At 40.6% G+C, this 6,728-nt stretch overlaps 1 non-coding gene across 1 annotated transcript; it reads right to left on the reverse strand.

The window, feature by feature from the left end:
• Positions 1-3,153: 3,153 nt before the first annotated feature.
• LOC141687969 (small nucleolar RNA R71) lies at positions 3,154-3,260 on the reverse strand. Its single transcript, XR_012561442.1, has one exon. It is a non-coding gene; the product is annotated as a small nucleolar RNA R71 (small nucleolar RNA).
• Positions 3,261-6,728: the final 3,468 nt, after the last annotated feature.

Here is a 6,728-nt window from a genome sequence, read left to right on the forward strand (position 1 = left end):
CCCTTCTACAAACATATTGAGACCTAACAATTGGTATCAGAGCCTTCTGATTAACGTACAAATCAAGATCCTAGACTTTTGTGTTTCTTTCACTCCTTGAATTTTTTATTCACTCAAAAATTCATAATGACTACACAAAAAGTTGGAACCGTTAAAATTCCACTATTCGATAAAGAAAATTATGTTATATGGAAGAAGAAGATGCTATTGTTTTTACAAGTTGCAAATTCCAAATATCTGGAAGTGTTAAAGAAGGGTCCTAAAATTCCGATGGTTATTGAACAAGAGGTAATAGAAAATGATGTGGTGATTACCAAAGCAAGAACTTATGTGAAAGATCCTGAGGATTTTTCTCCTGCTAAAAAAGAAGAAGCCTCCCTGGATACTAGCCTTCAATTAATTTTAGTAGATTCCCTTGATCCCTTGATGAATAGACATGTGATGAACTGTAAAGATTCCAAACATATCTGGGAAACTATAGAGGTTATTAATGAAGGCATAGAGGAAGTTAGGGAGAACAAGTTAGAAATCCTAACCTCTGAGTATGAATACTTTAAATCCAATCCAGGAGAAGGAATCACCGAAGTGTTTGAGAGGTACAATGCATTGATCAACAACCTGAACATTAATGGTAAATACTATTCCATCAGGGAGGTCAACAAAAAGTTCCTTTTAACACTGCCAACTCATCTCGAACATAGAATCACTGCCATAAGAGAAGCAAGAGATCTGAGTGAGGTTTCTTTGGAAAGGCTCTATGGTGTGTTAGAGACTTATGAGTTGGAGCAGATTCAGCAGAAGGAAGTTTACGGGAAAGGAAGAGTGGTCAGCACGTCTACTGCTCTAGTAGCTGATGAACAACAACAACAACCACAATATCAACAACAATCTCAACAGTCAGAAAGAATGGTACAGTCTTCCAAGGTTGAAGAAAATGTGATAGTAGCAGAATTTGATCCTCCTACTACAAATCAATCAGGAGATGATTTTTATTCCTTGGAAGAACTGGAGCAATTGGAGGATGAGTCAATGGCCCTGATTGTTGATAAGTGGCATTTTATACCGCTTAGAACATCTTAAAATGGCTTGAATTGATGCCTTGAAATCAAGTATTTTGTGTATTTGATGCGTTTTTCTAGTGTTTATGCATTTCAGGGTATTAGTTGCATTTCGGAGGAGTAATCATCAAGAATAAGTCTTGGCATGTGTTCACCATTGAGAGAGGAAAGGAAGGGGCAGATTACGGCGAAGAAACAGAGCAAACTCAGGATTTTTCCAGTAGGTTCCTGAGCGCCCGCTCAGCAATGCTGAGCGGCCGTGCAGAAAGCTGAACGCCCGCTCAACTATACTGAGCGGCCGCGCAGGGTCGGGAAAAAAGATAATTTATTTTAGGACTTCTACTTCTGTTTGGCTTCCACTTCTATGTAATCTGAGTTTTATGGGACTATTATATAAGTAGATTTGGAGACGTTTTCACGAGAGAGGATCGTGGTATTAAGCAAGGAGCGAAGGAGATAAGGAAGAAGACCGTTTTAGCACACAGCAACGAAGAGGAAGCATATTTTCTTGTGATTCTTGTTTCGTTGTAACGTTGGATGCTAGCTTTCTTACTTTGAACCTATTTACTATTATGACGTACTCTGATTTAATATAATTAGTTTAGTTATTATTTTCTTGTGTTTGTTTATCATGATTTCATATGAACCCATGATGACGATGAGTGCTATTACGGGCTAATCGTGATCATGGGGTCGCAACGGATTTGCTATGGAATTCTTTAGTTAATTGTTTAATACTTTAGTGTGTGATGATTGTATGATATCTAGTATTGGTTGTTCGTATTCGTCTTATGTGCATCACCAACATATAAGATAGGGTGTTAATTTCTTGTGAAGTGACGGTGGATCTTGAGATTTAGAACTTGCCATGCTAGCATAGGTTCATGTATGATGTGCATGATTAGTGGGTAACTCTAACAGTTTTATTCGCCCTGTGTAATCAAAAGGAATAACTTGTGCTTAAATCGTCGTGTTGTCAATTTCTGTAGACATATAGGAACTCAGCATAATTGATGACTATTCAACTTCTATCTTAATTGTGGATGTTTGGTAGAATGGTATTAGTACAATGAAAGTTGGCTTTTATCAGTTTTGTGTTATTCGATTAATATCATCACTGTCACATGCTAAAGGTAATAACAATAACTATTGAAGGAAGTAGTAATGAAGTTGTGATCTCATGAGTGTTTTAATATTGTAAATTTGAATTGTTAATTAAGTGATAAATTAAGTAATTAATTGTAGTTAATATTTAGTCAACAATTCTAAGTTTTAGTGTCTTAATATTGAGAAGTAATCATACATTGGTGCGTGAGTTTAATTAGACAATAATTAGTCTGAGTCTCTGTGGGAACAAACTAGAAAGTATTCTATATTACTTGCGAACGCGTATACTTGCGTGAATATTAGCGCGTGTTTTCACCCTAACAAGTTTTTGGCGCCGCTGCCGGGGACTCGGCGTATTTGTTTAGTTTATGTACTTACCATCATTGGTCATTAGGACTCAGTGATTAGGACGTAGTTGTTACTTATTGTTTCCGGTTGTGTTTCAGGTACTTTAGCGAGCGTTTATGCAAACTCGTTCTCGTACTCGCAAGAGGACTTTAGATACAGCTGAGGAGACAGACGAAGTTCTTGATATTCCGGAGAAGATAGATTTTGAAGATTCGGATTCAGGAACTGAGCAGAAAGAACCAGTAAACATGGGTGATCATATTGTTCAGGCTGATTCAGCTCTTATGGACTTTTCTCGGCCAAAAATTGATGACATTCAGTCAAACATTCTTCATCCAGCTATTCAAGCTAACACCTTTGAAATCAAGCCGGGCACTATTCAGATGGTGCAGAATTCTGTTTCTTTTGGAGGGGCTGCGACTGAAGACCCCAACATGCACATAAGGAATTTTGTCGAGATCTGCAGCACTTTTAAGTATAATGGCGTAACTGATGAGGTATCAAGCTGAGGCTTTTCCCATTCTCACTGAGGGACAAAGCTAAGGATTGGTTACATTCTGAACCAGCTGGGTCCATCACTACTTGGCAAGATCTTGCACAAAAGTTTCTGGTGAAGTTTTATCCGATGGCAAAGACTGCTGCTATGAGGAGTGCTCTAACTCAGTTTGTGCAGCAACCTACAGAATCTATGTGCGAAGCTTGGGAACGCTACAAGGAAATGTTAAGAAAGTGTCCACATCATGGAATGCCTGATTGGATGGTGATCACTGGTTTCTATAATGGTTTGGGGGCCCAATCTCGGCCCATGCTCGATGCAGCAGCTGGAGGCGCCTTATGGGATAAAAGCTATACTGAGGCTTATAATCTTATCGAGACTATGGCTGCAAATGAGCATCAAAACCCAACTCAGAGGATGATGCCTGGGAAGGTAGCAGGTATTCTGGAAGTCGATGCAGCCACCGCTATTGTAGCGCAGCTTCAAGCGCTGTCAATGAAGGTTGATTCTCTGGCTACATATGGAGTTAATCAAATAGCTATGGTTTGTGAGCTTTGTGCAGGTTCTCATGCTACGGATCAGTGTTTTCTTGTCAACAAATCTGTTCAGTATGTGAATAATTATCAGCAACAACAGCAGCCTGTGCCAGCTACTTATCATCCTAATAACAGAAATCATCCAAATTTCAGCTGGGGTAATAATCAGAATGCTATTCAGCCACCATATCAGCAAGGTGCGAGTAAACAGTTTAATCCACCTGGATTCCAGCAACCACAACAGTATGCTCAAAGGCAATCATATCCTCAACAGGGAAGTGCAGCTGCACCTACTAGTGCTGATTTTGAGGAACTTAAGCTGTTATGCAAAAGTCAGGCGGTTTCTATCAAGACCTTGGAAAACCAAATAGGTCAAATAGCCAATGCAGTGCTCAATCGTCAACCTGGCACTCTTCCCAGTGACACTGAAGTACCATGCAGGAAGGAAGCTAAAGAGCAAGTTAAGGCTATTACCTTAAGGTTTGGGAAAGTGGTTGAAGCTGGAAAGCCAAAAGAAGGAGAAGCTGAAATTAGAGATGAAGAAGCTAAGCAAAAGGAGAAAGCGGCGGAACCAAGGAAGACTACTGTTGAATACACTCTGCCTGAGGGTAATGCAGGGGAGAAACAGCTCTATCCTCCACCACCTTTTCCTAAGAGATTGTAGCAACAAAAGCTGGATAGACAGTTCGGTAAGTTTCTGGAGGTGTTCAAGAAACTTCACATCAATATACCTTTCGCTGAGGCTCTGGAGCAAATGCCTAGTTATGCGAAGTTTATGAAAAGTATTCTTTCAAGGAAGGTGAAACTGGATGACCTTGAGACCGTTGCTCTCACGGAAGAATGCAGCACTGTTCTACAGCAAAAGTTACTTCCAAAGCTGAAAGATCCAGGTAGCTTCACCATTCCTTGCACCATTGGCAAGTTGACTTTTGACAAGTGCCTTTGTGATTTGGGAGCATGCATCAATCTGATGCCGTTGTCGATCTTTAAAAAATTGGATTTGCCTGATCCAAAACCCACATACATGTCTCTACAATTGGCTGATCGTTCTATTACTTACCCAAGGGGCATAGTGGATGATGTGCTAGTTAAGGTGGATAAGCTCTTCTTTCCTGCAGATTTTGTTATTCTGGATTTTGAGGAAGATAAGAAGATTCCCATAATCTTGGGAAGACCTTTCTTGGCTACTGGCTACACCTTGATAGATGTGCAGAAAGGTGAACTTACTATGCGGGTACAAGATCAGGATGTGACCTTCAACGTATTCAAGGCAATGAAATTCCCTACAGAAGATGAGGAGTGCTTAAAAGTGGATGTGATTGATTCTGCGGTTACTTCGGAACTCGATCGCATGCTAATGTCTGATGCATTGGAAAAGGCCTTAGTGGGGGATTTTGACAGTGATGATGAAGATGGAAATGAGCAATTACAATATCTGAATGCTTCTCCCTGGAAGTGAAAGTTGGACATACCGTTTGAATCTCTTGGTACTTCTGACCTCAAGAATGCTGAAGGAAAGCTCAAACCATCAATAGAGGAAGCACCTACCTTGGAGCTCAAGCCATTACCTGAACACTTCAGGTAGTGAGGAAGACAAGCTCTTAAGGATTTTAAGAGAATTCAAATCGGCTATTGGATGGACCATAGCAGACATCGCATAAAATTCTGCTAGAGGAAGGTAGTAAGCCGACTGTTGAACAGCAGCGCAAACTTAATCATATCATGAAGGAGGTGGTGAAGAAAGAAATTCTGAAATGGCTAGATGCATGCATCATTTATCCTATTCCTGACAGTTCTTGGGTGAGCCCCGTACAATGTGTACCTAAGAAAGGAGGTATCACTGTGGTAGCAAATGAGAAGAATGAGCTCATCCCCACTCGAACAGTTACAGGATGGAGAGTATGCATGGATTATCGAAAGTTGAACAAAGCCACGAGGAAGGATCACTTCCCTCTTCCATTCATTGATCAGATGCTTGACAGGTTGGATGGTCATGAGCATTATTATCTTCTGGATGGCTATTCAGGGTATAATCAGATTTGTATTGCACCAGAGGATCAGGAAAAGACTACCTTCACTTGTCCATTTGGCACATTTGCTTTTCGCAGAGTTTCGTTTGGGTTATGTGGCGCCCCGGCCACTTTTCAGAGATGTATGATGGCTATATTCTCTGACATAATTGGAAATAATGTCGAGGTGTTCATGGACGACTTCTCCGTCTTTGGACATTCGTATGATGAATGTTTGAATAATCCTCGTGTCGTACTCAAAAGGTGCGTGGAAACTAATTTGGTGCTCAATTGGGAGAAATGTCATTTTATGGTGCGTGAAGGCATTATTCTTGGGCATAAGGTCTCTAGCAAGGGTCTGGAGGTGGACAAGGCCAAGGTGGGAGTCATTGAAAATCTTCCACCACCTATTTCTGTGAAAGGAATCCGTAGTTTTCTTGGTCATGCGGGTTTTTATCGGCGATTCATCAAGGACTTTTTGAAGATATCTAAGCCGTTGTGCAATTTGCTTGAGAAAAATGTGCCTTTCAAATTTGATGATGAATGTTTGGCGGCATTCGAGACTTTCAAGAAGAGTTTGATCACTGCACCAGTTATTACAGCACCAGATTGGATAGAGCCCTTTGAGATGATGTGTGATGCGAGTGATTATGCGGTAGGTGCAGTTCTGGGGCAGCGCAAGAATAATCTCTTTCATGTGGTCTACTATGCGAGTAAGACCTTAAATGGGGCCCAAATGAACTACACCACTACGGAGAAGGAGCTCTTGGCTATAGTCTTTGGTTTCGAGAAATTTCGATCTTATCTGCTTGGGACTAAAGTAACAGTATTCACTAATCATGCGGCCATTCGCTATTTGGTTTCCAAGAAGGATTCGAAGCCGAGACTCATTTATTGGGTGCTCTTACTTCAGGAATTTGAGTTAGAAATCAAGGATCGAAAAGGTACTGAGAATCAAGTAGCTGACCATCTCTCTAGGTTGGAGAATCCCGAGTCTACTTCACAAGATAGGACATTAATCAATGAATCTTTTCCGGATGAGCAGTTGTTCGCGGTTCAGGAGGAAGAGCCATGGTTTGCAGATATTATAAACTATCTTGTCAGCAATATAATGCCTCCTAATTTGACCTCTGCTCAAAAGAAGAAGTTTCTGCATGATGTGAAGTGGTATATG

This window comes from Apium graveolens, chromosome 9, assembly GCF_009905375.1.
Source record: "Apium graveolens cultivar Ventura chromosome 9, ASM990537v1, whole genome shotgun sequence".
Taxonomy (NCBI): domain Eukaryota; kingdom Viridiplantae; phylum Streptophyta; class Magnoliopsida; order Apiales; family Apiaceae; genus Apium; species Apium graveolens.